Source organism: Myotis brandtii, unplaced genomic scaffold, assembly GCF_000412655.1.
Source record: "Myotis brandtii unplaced genomic scaffold, ASM41265v1 scaffold155, whole genome shotgun sequence".
NCBI lineage: Eukaryota > Metazoa > Chordata > Mammalia > Chiroptera > Vespertilionidae > Myotis > Myotis brandtii.
The window spans coordinates 912,961-927,248 of NW_005355621.1; the positions used below are offsets into that span (position 1 = coordinate 912,961).

Sequence of the window (14,288 nt, forward strand, 5' to 3'; positions counted from 1 at the left end):
TGGTGCCGGGGTGCAAGGGCGTGATGACTATTTGCATATTAGCTCTTTATTATATAGGATTATATATATATATTTTTTTCCTATTTTTGATGACCTTGAGAATTTTGAGGATTACTCATCTGGGACCAGAATTTGTCTAACATTTTCTCATTATTAAATTGGGGTTATAGGTATTTGTGAGGAAGATCACAGAGGTAAAGTGTCATTTGTATCACATCACATCAAGGATACATACTATCAACATGATCTAAGGCTGTAGATGTTGACCTTGATCACCTGATTGAAGGTGAAATGAATTCTAATAAATGTATTTTATTGGATCCAGTACATCCAAAATATTATCATTTCGACATGCAGTCAATATAAAAGTTATTAGTGAGATGTTCTTACCTTCTTTTTTAGACTATGATGTTAAAAACTGATGTGTTTTACACGTAGACACATCTCAATGCGGCTTAGGCACTTTTCCAGGGCTTAATAGCTGCATGTGCTAGTGGCTACCATATTAGACAGTGCAGTTCTAAGAGGCTTCTTCTGCCTCCCGGGGGTGCAGGCAGGAAGGGAGATCCTAGTTCCCTCTTCTTGAACTCCCCAAGTAAACCTAGGGGTTCGATCATACCTCCCCCCAATGTTCTTAGGTAATCTCAGAGGCCCTAGCAGAGGCTAACACTCTGGGTTCTTTCATTTTTATCCTCACTGGAGGATATTTTCCATTGATTTTAGAGAGAGGACAGGAAAGAGGGAGAGAAACATTAACCAGACCGAATCAACAACCTAGGTATGTGCCCTGACGGGGAATCAGACCCGCAACCTTTTGGTGTACGGGACAATGCTCCAATCAACTGAGCCACCCAGCCAGGGCAACACTGGTTTTTTTGTTTGTTTTTTTTTACCCAACTTTCTCCTCTCTCCACCTATAGCCCCCTTCCCATGGGATCTTTGCATTATTGGAGAGCGGGAAGGTGACAATTGACTCAGCAGGAATTACCCAAATTTTTTAACCTTACTCCTGACACCTTGTTTGGGTTTTTGGTTTGTTTGGTTTTTGTCTACTTGTGTGTTTTGTTTTCTCCTAAAACCCAAGAATGTGAAGGCTGTGTTCTATTGGCCCTGCTGAGCCTCCTTCCCTTTGGGGCAGTTGAAGTGATCCGGTCTGGTTGAGGCCTGAACTGCCTGGTAAATATGAAGAAATTCAAAGGATTTGGGGAGGAGGTAAGGAGAGAGAATGCTGTAGTTAGTACTTCACAATATCGCCTGGCCACACTCATTAATAACCTTTAAAATTAGTCCTAATCCCGTAAAAGCTATCATGAGAGCAGCAACGTTACACTGGGGCTCATGACTCTAAAGTGGGTTATAAACAAAAGTAGACATCGTTTTCTTTCAGGGAAAGTCATTTCGTTAGGGACAGAAATAGAATACTGGGGACCAGCTACAAGCATAAGAAATATTAATCATGCTCTGTTAACCATGATGGTTCTGTTCTGATTAGAGAAAGCACATTCTCACCTGCCTGGGAGCTGTACACCTTGGGACCTGGGAGCCAACATCGGAATGCAGTCCATCCTCCTGTCCCGAGAACTGCCTGTCATTTTGGAAAGATTTACAACCTCGTGACTGAAACAGTCTAGTCCCAAAGGCACCTGCTCTTTACAACCCCCAGCTCCTATTACCTGTAATCTGGTCCCAGGGTGCCCGGAGGCACCGCCCTCTGTGACTCTCCCTCCTCTCCCCCCCTCCCCCGTGTCTACTTTCCCATATCTGTAATTCTTACTTTTCCACGTAATCTTTGTCCTTCTAACCAATGTAAGCAGCTGGCTTATGGGACGTGCAGAGCAGATATTTGTGGATGACCTGCTGCTCTCCTATACTGCCGGCATTTTTGGAATAAATGCTCATACATGACTCAACCCTGTCTCTGCTTAATTGGCTCAAGCAGTGACCCAGCCTGGACCCCTTGGTTGTCTGGTTACAATTTGTAGCTAATTCACAAAACACCCCCTGGATATTCTTGACTATTTCCTCTCATTTGTGAAGGTCAACATTTGACTTCAAAATTCCAGTTGTTTCATGTTTTCAAAGTTCTAAAAAAACCCGATTTTGTCAACAGTTAGTTTCCAGGCTAATTCCCCAAGTCTATTTGATTCATAATGTAACTGAAATAAGTTACATTTGCACTGAAAATTGTCAGAAACAATATTACGTTATTTAAGGGAGCCCTTAGCATAGACGGCTACAACAAGTGTGTGTTTTCTATACACAAATGGCCCTGCAGGAAAAGCTGATCCAGCTAAACTGGCCTCATGGGCTCAGCATCTCGCCTTCCCTCCCTATTTTCTTCTCCTGAACTCTTGAGGTTTCACTGAGGCCAGGAACTGTAACCCTCTTTTTTCCTTTCCACCAATCTTGCTAATAGTAAAAGTTCTTAGGGAAAACAATGAAAAGGCTCTTCTTTTTTATCTTGGTGTCCAAGGAAGAGCAGAGGTGGAAGGTTGGTGATATGTACAGAAAAGATTATTTTTAAACTTATATTCAAATGTTTAAAATGATAAACTGTTAAGCCTACTTTCCCTTAAGCCTTTAAGTTAATATGCAAATTGTATCATTCTATTAATAAGTCTAGTACATTTTAATAAGGGGGCTTTGATTAATATCCTCAGGTTGAACAAACTAAACTCCCTTCAACCAGTTGTGTTTATAAGCTTAGTTTAATTAAATTTTCCTTCAATGTTTTAAACTGCATTAATAAATTTAACATATTCAATTTTCTTTTTTAAAGCACATTCATCACCTACCCTGACAAGCAAAACATTCTCAAGTACTTACAGACTAAATTAAATTTATAAATATAATGAATCTCTTAAATAGTCTGATATTATACTGCTCGAAACCCATAAAATCCTCTTACACCTTTCAGCAACAAATTATAAATCTCAAGTCAATTACTCCATTACACATTTCAAGTTGAAATCAGAAGGCTAATCGCTCAGGTAGTCTCATACACTCAATTATTTTAAACATTATAAATATGGTGAATACTAAATACACAGAGGTTGTTGTTCTTTAATACAAAAGTGTTAATACTGTGGATGGGGTCTCTAGATTTGTCTATATTTAGTTGTAAATCTTCCCAAGGCTAAACTATATGCACACAGAGAACAGTGTGACTGGGAGAACAGTTATAGCATCCCAAAATGAGTTGATGTTCCCATCCCAAGCAAGTTGCATTGATTTCTTGCCAGAGATTTTTGGCCCAAGGCAGAATCTGAATTCCAGGGTTATTTTTCCAGCACCCAAAATAGACACACGTGCCATTTTAAAAATTAGTCACTTATTCCAACTGGGTGCTTTGAGTCCAAACCTTCTCTGATGGAAATGGTTAGTTTCGCTGAACCCACCTTCTGGGTTTCAGTTACACCACTATCAAATTCTTTGCTCCTATTTAAGTCAATCCACCCCATCCCCCATGTTGTTTCATCACTTTAATTGGATTCAACTAGTTTTTTATTGCTTGATTGCATTGGGCATTATTTTCACATTCTTGTCTTTGTCTGCTATCTGTACAATCTTCAAGTCTGGAGATGTCATGTGTTTGCTTCAAGGAAGAAATGAGTCCCAGGAATGCTGAGGTGGCATTCTATTTTAAGAAGGGATGGAGAAGGAGAGAGCCAGGCTGGGACAGGAAGACAGTGGCCCTCCTCAAACGTGCTTAATATCTACCCTCCTCAAACGATTCCAAAAACTCCAAGAGGAAGGAACACTTCCAAGCTCTTTTTACAAGGCTATTATTATCCTAATTCCAAAACCAAATAAAGACACTACAAAGAAAGAGAATTATAGGTCAATGTCCCTGATGAACATAGATGCTAAAATCCTCCACAAAATATTAGCAAATTGGATCCAGCAATATATTAAAAAGATCATACACCATGACCAAGTGGGATTTATTCCAGGGATGCAAAGCTGGTACAATATTCACAAATCAATAAATGTGATACATCACATAAACAAACTGAAAGACAAAAATCACATGATCATATCAAAAGATGCAGAAAAAGCATTTGACAAAATCTATACCCATTTTTGATAAAAACTCTCAGCAGAGTGGGAATAGAGGGATCATACCTCAACATAATAAGGCCATATATTGACAAACCTACATCATACTCAATGTGCAAAAACTAAGAACAGTAACAAGACAGGGATGTCCACTTTCACCACTTGTCTTTGTCTGCTATCTGCACAATCTTCAAGTCTAGAGATGTCATGTGTTTGCTTCAAGGAAGAAATGAGTCCCAGGAATGTTGTGAGGCTGGAAGTCCGAGCCACAGCGATCAGACAAGAAGAAAACAAAAAATGAAGATACTTAGGACTCAACTTAACCAATGAGGTAAAAGTCCTACACTCAGAAAACTATAGGATGCGGAAAAAAGAGACAGAGGAAGATAATAAACAAGCAGAAGAATATACTGTGTTCATGGATTGGTAGAATTAACATCATTAAAATATCCATACTACCCAAAGCAACTTATAAATTCAATGCAATCCCTATTAAAATACCAACAGCATATTTCACTGATCTAGAACAAATACTCTAAACATTTATATGGAACCAAAAAAGACACCGAAAAGCTGCAGCAATCTTGAGAAAGAAGGACAAAGTTGGAAGAATCACAATGCCAGCTTTCAAGTCATACTACAAAGCCATTGTAATCAAAACAGCCTGGCAATGGCATAAGAACAGGCATATAGATCAATAGAATAGAACACAGACCTCAGAAATCGACCCAAGCCATTATGTTCAATTAATAGTTGACAAAGGAGATAAGAGCATGCAATGGAATAAAGAGTCTCTTCAATAAATGGTGTTGGGAAAATTGGACAGGTACATTAAAAAAAATAAAGTATATGTTTGGGAGGAGAGGCATAACAGTGAGCCCACGGCATGGAACCTCTACTCCATAACTCCCCACCTCTCACACCAACCCTGTCCTGGATTTGCTGTAACTTCTGCCAATGAGGCAGTGGCAGTAGCGGGAAAATCAGTAGTGTCTTGTCTCACTGCCACATGGAAAAACATATTTCTGATATCCCACTATCCCAAGGAGGACCTCTGAATGCAGATTTTTGTTCCCAGAAAATTCATTTCTGATATGCCTTTGCTGGACTGCTCTGACTGTAGCCTTTTTTGATCTACCATTCCTTGCCTTGCTCTGCCCACTCCTCAGTAGCCTTTCCCTGGTGCTCTCTCTCCAGGCAGACCCTTACCCTCCCATCTTTAACCTTCAGGTCTTCGTTTCAATTCCTTTATCAGCTTCCATATTCTGAGCTTCCTGTTGGGCAGGAACCACATCCAGGTTGTGATAGCTTTTCACTGTGGTCGTCCCCACGGGGCTCCCAGGTCTCTAGGTTTCGTTATAGCCCCCAAACCTAGCACATAACTGTTCCACAAAACTACTTATAATGTAGACTCGAATTGAAATTGGAATGCTAATGTCTAAAAGTAAAGAAGAAGTAATGTATCTTGAAAAGTGCCCCGATCCACGTTTAGCTCAGCGAGTGTTCAGAGTGAGCACCCATATATCCAGCCCCAGATCAAATAAAAGAATATTTCCAGCCCCCTGAATCCCACTTTGAGTCCCCTAACAGTGACTTCCATCATATTTAAACTTTTAATTCAAAAAATAATTTCTGATTGCACGCCACTACTCGTGAGTGGACATTAACAGTACTACCTTGAGCAGCTTCATCTCTGAGCCTTAGTTGCCTCATTTGGAATATGGAGCTCATAGTAGCTTCTGAATAGGTTCACTCAATCAAGGTCTGGCAAGGAAATAGGAACCACTTTAAGTCTTTCAAAAAAAGAGAAAAAACAAAGGGAATTAATATTGGAAAAGCTAAGAAGCCAAGCAGTCTGGTGAGACAACCCAGAGGTCAGTAACAGAGATAAATGGTGCCATCCCTGGGCCTGCAGGAGCAAATGGAGAAAAACATCTTGTCAGAGCCAGGACAGGCTGTCAGGGGGAGCCAGGACTACAGTGGGGGTTACCAGGCAGAAAGTGGCATCCCCGAGAGAGGGGCTGTCCAGCAGATAGTAGGACAACGAGGAATCATTGCCACAATCGGAAATGAAGGCACAAGAAAGAGAGGTGGCTGGGAGGGGTGGCCAAACCTATCTGGCAGCCAGAGGCCAAGGAGCCTGAGAAAGGCCGTTCACTGAATTCAGGGCAGAGCAGATACGAGCTCATGGGGATCTGAAAGGAAACAGGCAGTTGGTAGGAACAGACATTGTTGCTGCTGTTGTTATTATGATTTTCTAATTTCAAAGCATATACCTTTCCTTATCCTTGATAAAAGTGTCTCATCAGCATCAATCTTACTTTTATTAATAAATGCTAGAATTTCTTTGGGGCTCACAAGTGGTATTTCAGTTACCATAGCTGCTTAATAAGTCACTCCAAAACTTAGTCACTTAAGACAGCAATAATCATCATTACTTTGCTCACAAGTAGACAAACTGAGCAGAGTTTGAAAGGGACAGTGGCCTCTGTACCCACGGCAACTCGACTCGGACAGAGGATCCCTTGCCCACCTCTGTATCTCCCTCCAGTGCTTAGAATAGGGCTGGAACATAGAGATATATTTCAATCCTTTTTATTTTTTTGACTGACCAAACAAATCCTAACCTGAAACCAGCCCCATGGCTAGATGTTCAGTTATTGAAAGCAAAACTGTATATATTTTTACGTCAGTTGGAGCTATATTTTCTGTTGCTTACAACTAAAATATTTGTAACTGATAAGAGATTAGGAGGTGAGGGTAAAATAAAGTATCTTAGGGAAGCAAGAGGAATTCAGAGTACCAAGGACGAAGAGGAGATGTTCCCTAACAGTGGGGGAGGAGCAAGGGTCCCACGGAGTGCCCCAAGGAGGCGACAAGGCCCCAGAGGAGTGGAGTGGTGACCTAGGAAGGCGGCTGCTTGGCTGGGGTTGGAGGAGATCCCAGCAGCAAAAAGCAAACCATCATTCTGTATGTGAGGCACAAAAATGAGCAAATAATAACCAGCTCTGAAAGGACCATGGGAGACAGACAATAGCCACCTCTGTAGAGACCACCATGGACAGATGACTCAGGGCTCCCCAGAAGAAGGCACTGCATGAGGCCGCATAACCTTGCAGGGAGAAAAAAGCTTCAAGAATGACAGATGGGAACAGACTGTCAAACTACAGCGGGAAGGCCGGGAGGGTTGGGGGGGGAGGAGGGGGGTAAGAGATCAACCGAAGGACTTGTATGCATGCATATAAGCATAACCAATGGACATAAGACACGGGGGGTAGGGGAGGCCAGGGGATTGTCAAGGGCGGGGGAAAAAAAGGAGACATATGTAATACTCTTTGTAATACTTTAAGCAATAAATAATAAAAAAATAAAAAGAAAATAAAAACACAACAACAACAAAAAAAAGAATGACAGATGGATTTTCCTGTCAACTGGGAGCACGACATGAGAAAGTAAGTTGATTTGTAGAAAATCATTTTTCTCTATTATCTGGCTTTGTGAATTGAGATTCATATCGGCTAAATAAGAGTGCTAAAGAGCTTGCCTGAGGTAGAATTAAATTTCAAAGACGGGGGGAAAAATGTGAGCAGGGGAATGGGGTGGGGAGTATTGGTGGGGATTGGATGCAGAATGCTTAGTAGGTCAAGATCCCCTTGAGTGTTAGGGAATGGGAAGTGACTTACAAGCTCGTCTGTGACAACAGGTGCTTCTGCTATTCAACTTATCTATATATGATTGGTTAATAAAGAAATGATGTCAGTAAAAGGCAAAGGTTGTGTTCAGTTATACGCAATTTTACCAATAGGTCAATGACTTGTTCCATAAATGTGTTCCACTTTGGTCCATTAAGTAACGACAGCTGAACACAGCAAGCCACACAGGAATACAGTCCAGTATTGAATACCCATGAGTCATCCCGTTATTCTCTTGTCTAGATCTAGCCATGTTCTCTTCTTAGAGGTGGAATTCTACCTGACCTTTGGTTATTGAATTCTGTCTCCATGAATCAGTAGCCTCAATCTGTCTTATACCCATTTACATCAAGCTAGCTTCACTTTTTAAAGATAAATCCCTATATTTCATTACTTATTTATCAGGTATTAAACTTTTCTTTTTAACTGCAATTTTATTAGGTTATTTTTTTGTTGGTGGCATAGTTATTAAGTTGCATACATTTTAAGTGGTCTGTCTCAACCAAATATTTTCTATAGCCTTATTGTTTTAACTAGTGGCCTGGTGCATGGATTTGTGCACATTGAAAGAAAATTAATTAGAAGAAATATTTTAATATTGCTATTCACACTTTCTCTATAATAGAAGTGTCAGAGATGAAAGAAAATTAGTAAAATGTATATGAAAATAATATATAAATTGATTAATAAACAAAAACAACAGGATATAACAACAACAAAGACATGATATAAAAACAACACTGATAAAAACAATGACTGATAAATTGATTAAACTTATTCTAATATCTCCTTGTATACCACATTAAGAGTAAAAAAGCTTTCAGAGTACTAGACTAATTTCACTTGTGATGAAGTATTTACAACTTTAACTTTAACGTCACATGCTCTTCGAACACAGTGCCCCAGCAACAACATTACCCACAGCCAAAAGTGGAATCTCAAGGTCCTGAGAGGAATCGGACTCCCTCCTCTCTGGTTCTGGGGTGCGTCACCCCAGAACTGCCTCTGCCAAGTCACCGCAGCTCAGCAGCTCCTGCGTTGAGTATCTGCCCCCTGGTGGTCAGTGTGTATCATCTGTGCCAGCCGGTCAGACAGTTGGATGGTCACTTAGCCTTCTATATATATACTAGAGGCCTGTTGCACGAAAAGATTCGTGTAATAGGCCTTCCCTTCCCCTGGCTGCCAGCACCGGTTTTCCTCCGGCACCCGGCACCCAGGCCTTTGCTGCTCCAGTTGTTGCCGCCTTCAGTGCCTTCGCTGCTCCGCTTTGCGCCTATGTATGCAAATTAACCGCCATCTTTGTTGGCGGTTAATTTGCATATCTCGCTGATTAGCCAATGGGAGGCGTAGCAAAGGTATGGTCAATTACCCTGTTTGTCTATTATTAGATTAGATAGATTATGCTTCTTTGCAGAATGGAGATTTTTCTGAACATATGCATGAATTCTTGTGGAACTGCTTGTACTTCTTGAATTAGCCACCAGGTGGCATCACCAGTCCCAGACAACTTTGTTTTCCAGGGATTCTGAGAGGTGGGGGCCAGGGAAGTAGTCGGTTGGGTAGTGCCCATTTTCACTACACAGGAGCATATAAAGGGTGGGGCAAAATTAGGTTATAGTTGTTCTTATGGAAAATAATACAATAGTTAATAAAGAGTAATACAAGAATAAACTCCGTTTCACGTACTCACAACTGTAAACCTATGTTTGCCCCCACCCTATATGTACTGTATAGTCTGCCTCTTCTAACTTGCCTTAGTGTTGAGTGCTAAATATTGTTACTTAAAAATCTAGCTTTAAGTACAGAAGCATTGTTCTTTCTTCTGCATTGAATTCATAATACTTGTCATTAGTGAGTTGTTGTTGTTTTTTAAGAGAGTTCCTAGCGGTCCTTTTTGGCCATGTTACCTTATAAAGTAACTCCTAAGTCCACTTCTCTACCGGGATCCTTCTCCAAGTGCTATTGTCTCAATACAACAACCCAGGAGTGGGTGGTTTACTCCTCACCAAATGGTCAAGTACCACTGGGGATGGGCCCTTTGGAGACACATCAATAGCTCTCAGTAATATGTGGCACAATTCACCACCATACTTCTGCCCTACTTCCCCATTCCTGCCCTCTTTCATACTAACAGGCTGTGTTGATGTTGCAGTAATAACAAATACCCCTCCAGATTTCTCTCACTCCTCACTCAGTTTTCAATTTATATTTGTCAACTTTTTTCTAGTGTATACTTAACCTTATTTCATGAACATTTTAAATAAATATATTGCTTTATGTTGCACAATCGTCTACTCCTTTGGAATCCTTCACTTTCTTTCTTTAAAGTAAAAAAAAAAAGTGTTTTCCCAGCACAAGTGCTACTTTCCACACAGAGTCTCCCTGGATCCATCTGACCCAGAACTGAGCCTCCCCCACGCTCTGACAGTCCTTATTTTGCACTTGTGTGAAAGCACCCACGTGTCAGTGCAGTGAAGGCAACCAGGCGTGCTGGGCAACCCACAGCATTTAGAGTGGGGAGAGCCTGGGTTTGTTTCCTGCCTTTTCCACTTTGGAGGGCAAATTATGAGGACCTCACTCTTCTGGGCCCTGGTTTTCTTATCTATAAAACAGGAATAGTAATATCTATCTCGTGTGGCTGTTGTGAAAATTAAATCCTGTAGCAAGGGTCCATAGCATAGTGTCTAATATAGTAGTTCCGTGTCTGGCACATATTAAGGACCAATGGATATGGGTATTACTAATAGTATTTTGGGTACTATCTCACCTGCCCTTATTTAGGATTAGCTCCAGATTTCTACCCAAGCTTGGGGTGTTCTGAGAGTAGAAGAGATGAGTCAGTTCCCCATCTGAAATCTGGAGGCTGATTCATGGAAGTCCCCAAACCACTTTCCTGTGGCCCTGCCTATGAGGGATGCCATCAGACACCGAGGGCCTTGGATTTCCAGCCTCTAGAATTATAAGGGATACATTTTTGTTGTTTATAAGCCACCCCAGTCTGTGGTATTTTGTTATAGTTCTCTGGCCCAAGAGTGCTGGCAGCCTGGGACACCCTGGCCTCCGAGTGTGAACAGACTAAGACACCCCACACTATGTATTAAGTGAATGAATGAGGTATTCTTTTCTTTAGAAAAGACCAGGGCTTACCTATCTTATTTTCCTTGCACTCATAGTCCACTCCAGCTTAGAGAATGTTTGTACAATGTTGGGGGGAGGAGTGGGGAGCAGCAAATTTCTCCTGATTTACAACTGGATCAAGACTCTTGAATTTAGGACAAAAATGCTGGACTACCTTTGTCCTCTAGTTCTGTCCCTCTGAAGCAACAGGGGACTCCCATCCAATGACCTGAATGGGGATGGTCACAGGACAAAAAAAAGATCTGTGGGGGAAAACATCTGCTAATATTTCACAATGTCATATTGCCACATTTGTAACTATTTGCACTTTCTACATGCACATGGTCAAGAAAAGGGGTAAGAACAAGCAAGACAAGTGTTCACAAGCACATCGTTAATGGATTGTACCAGTGTCCAATGAGGAGACAGAAACCACAGAGCAAATCCAACAGGGAATGTTCATAAAAAGAATTATCCTATATAATAAAAGGCTAATATGCAAAATGTCCCCTTGACTGGGAGTTCGACCAGGGGGCGGGACTGGCATCCCCTTCCCCTGGCCGGCCCCGCCCCTGATCAGCCCCAATGGGGGCGGGTTGCCTGGACCCCAACCATGCACAAATTCGTGCACTGGGCCCCTAGTTAATTATAAAGGAGGAAAGGGAACTATGGAGACAGTACCTGAGGAAGGACAAACTTGGGAGGGGAGTGACAGAGGTCATCTCCAAGAGTGGGATCTGATGGCTAGTGGATGGTAACGAAGTTGACCTGGCCCAGAGTTGATCTACAGTCTTGAAGCCAAGGCCAGTGGGAAGAAGACCATGGTTGGGAATGGCCACAGGAAAGGAAACGCCTGGCCAGAATGGAGGTGGGCTGAGGCAGGGTAGCTGCCTGCTGGAATGCCTGCAAAACCTAGCGGGAATCCACCAGCAGGAATGCCACTGACACTTGATAGGAGCGAGCGGCCAGTGTGTCCTCACCCAAAGGCCTCTGGCAGCAGTGGAGTTGGAGCAAGAAAACAAAGCATAACAGCACCAAGAAGAGAGGCCCCTTCCTCCTGAATTGTCCCTCCAGCGTTCTCCACTGATAGCATTTAACATGGTGCCCGCGGCAAAGGAGAAATCCTTACAGGGTCTAACTCTATTAAAGAGAAGGCATGAAAAGTAGATTTGGAGCTGAGAAACAATAAATTGGTAACTGACTTGCAGTGCCGTGTCCATGTGATCAGTTGGGTGTTACCATGGTCTCTGGAAGAACACTGATTGAGCGTCTACTCGGTGGCACAGTGCTACCAGGCACAGAGGCACGGTGCTAATGATGAAATGAAGAACATGATAGACCCAAATCTCTGCCCTCCTGGAGTTTGCATTTAGGGTAGAGGCAGGCATAGATTTACTCATAATAAATAAACAAACAACCAAAAACCACGTATCATAATTGGTGCTATGAGGAAAGGAAATAGGGAACCATGATAGGGACAGAGAAGAGGCCCTTTTTAGAATGGGCAAGTGGGAAGACCTCTCTGAGGAAAAAGGGACAGAAATTATGAATGACTTAGAGATTGGCAAAAAAGATTACTAGGTCTCTTGTTTAGTGCACCCTTCAAGTTATTCACTACCTGTCATTATCTTTGGACTATTTTACAGCTCTGTAAATTGTATATAATTGAGAGCAATGCAGATGAGTCTTGTCCATGGACATGCAAATATATTTTGTCGTGTGAAAGTGCAATTGATTTCCCTCCCCAAGCCGCTCTTATGAGGAGAAGCCAGTTTTGCATATATTAAGTGAATTAATTTTTAACATTCTGGATGGCCTAGACATGTAACTGCTCTTTGGAATCTTCTTTTTTTCCATTGCATCATCTTACTGATTCCCTTATTATTAACAAGTGAAACAAGTGAAGCAAAATATCTGACATGTGTTCATTTCATATTGATATGAGACTCATAACTTACCTTTAAAAAAAATAGTGATCCTTCCCTGGCCAGGGTGGCTCAGTTTGTTGAATGTAGTTCCATACACCAGAAGGTTGCCAGTTCCATTCCAGGTCAGGGCTCATGCCTGGATTTTGGGGCCAATCACTGTTTCTCTTTCTCTTTCTCTCTCTCTCTCTCTCTCTCTCTCTCTCTCTCTCACTCTCTCTCTCCCCCTTCATCGCTCTCTTTAAAATTAATAAATAAAAAAGTAAATAAATAAAAATATAAGATAGTGATCCGTTAACACATTTAAATTCAATCCCCCAAAGACTCTAGTGTTGACAGTCCCTCAGCCAAGAGCTACCAGCCTAATATTCACATTATATCAAGACTGAATGAGCTGATCACATAGTCCACTCCTTCATTACTTATGTGTTTAAAACACATGCCAACAATCACCTCTGCAAGATGGAGTCAAGAGAGACTATAGGCTTTTAATTTAGAGGCTGACACACTTCTATCAAGGGTGCTCATGAAATCAAAGAGATACTGATATTCCTAACACTGCTGGCAGTTAAAAGAATGTTTAATAGAACTCTTCCTCAATAACTTTGAGCCCATGGCAGGGTTGTATTCACAGAATCCCAGAATTTTAAAATAGAAAACTTAGAAGTTATAGTTCAGTCTGCTCATTTTATAGATGAATTAATCAGGTCAAAAAAGCCTAGGTGATTTGTTAAAGATCAAATCTAATGAATCCAGCAATTTTTAACCACTGTGCTAAAAGAATTTTTAAAACATGCAATACCTGACTATTTAGCCAGGGGCACTGACCTCTTTTCCCTTAGATTGTCAAATAAAAAAATGACAACAGCAACACAATAAGAGCTGTCCCATGTGAATGAATCAAAATTATACCTATTTTTTGGGTCAGATTGGCAAAAGAAATATTTTTTGGTGTGCCCCAGAATTTTGTAATTAGTTTATATGTGCCGTGAGATAAAAAAGGTTGACAATTGCTGAGCTAATCAATGGTGAGCTGAGATATAACCCAGTCTCATACTCTTTCTACCACCATGATTTGGAGCCAACCAGAATTTCCCAAGATTCCTGACTATGCTCCCATTTTATTTATACTAGAGGCCTGGTACATGGATTCGTGCAACGGTGGGGGTCCCTTGGCCTGGCCTGCACCATCTCACAATCCGGGACCCCTGGGGGATGTCAGAGAGCCGGTTTGGGCCTGATCCTGCAGGCCAGACCAAGGGACCCCACCAGTGCACCGGGCCTCTAGTAGGCATATAAGATCTTTGATTAATCTCTTCCCGCCCTTCCCCCTCCTCAGTTCCCTCTGAGATTCATCAGTCTGTTCCATGTTTCCATGCCTGTGGTTTCTGCTCCTATGTTGAGCGACTGCCCCCTGGCGGTCAGTGTGCATCATAGCTACCGGCAGGTCAGTTGGTCGTTTGGTCGCTTAGGCTTTTATATATATAGATATACA

The 14,288-nt window shown here is 41.7% G+C and overlaps 1 long non-coding RNA gene across 1 annotated transcript in view; it reads right to left on the reverse strand.

The window, feature by feature from the left end:
* Positions 1–12,852, reverse strand: part of LOC102243991 — a 40,518-nt gene extending 27,666 nt beyond the window's left edge. Inside the window, exons 1-2 of the long non-coding RNA XR_313308.1 lie at positions 12,827–12,852; positions 1,510–1,585 (exon numbers count right to left, since the gene is read on the reverse strand). This is a non-coding gene — a long non-coding RNA (uncharacterized LOC102243991). The remainder of the gene's footprint in view (positions 1–1,509; positions 1,586–12,826) is intronic.
* Positions 12,853–14,288: the final 1,436 nt, after the last annotated feature.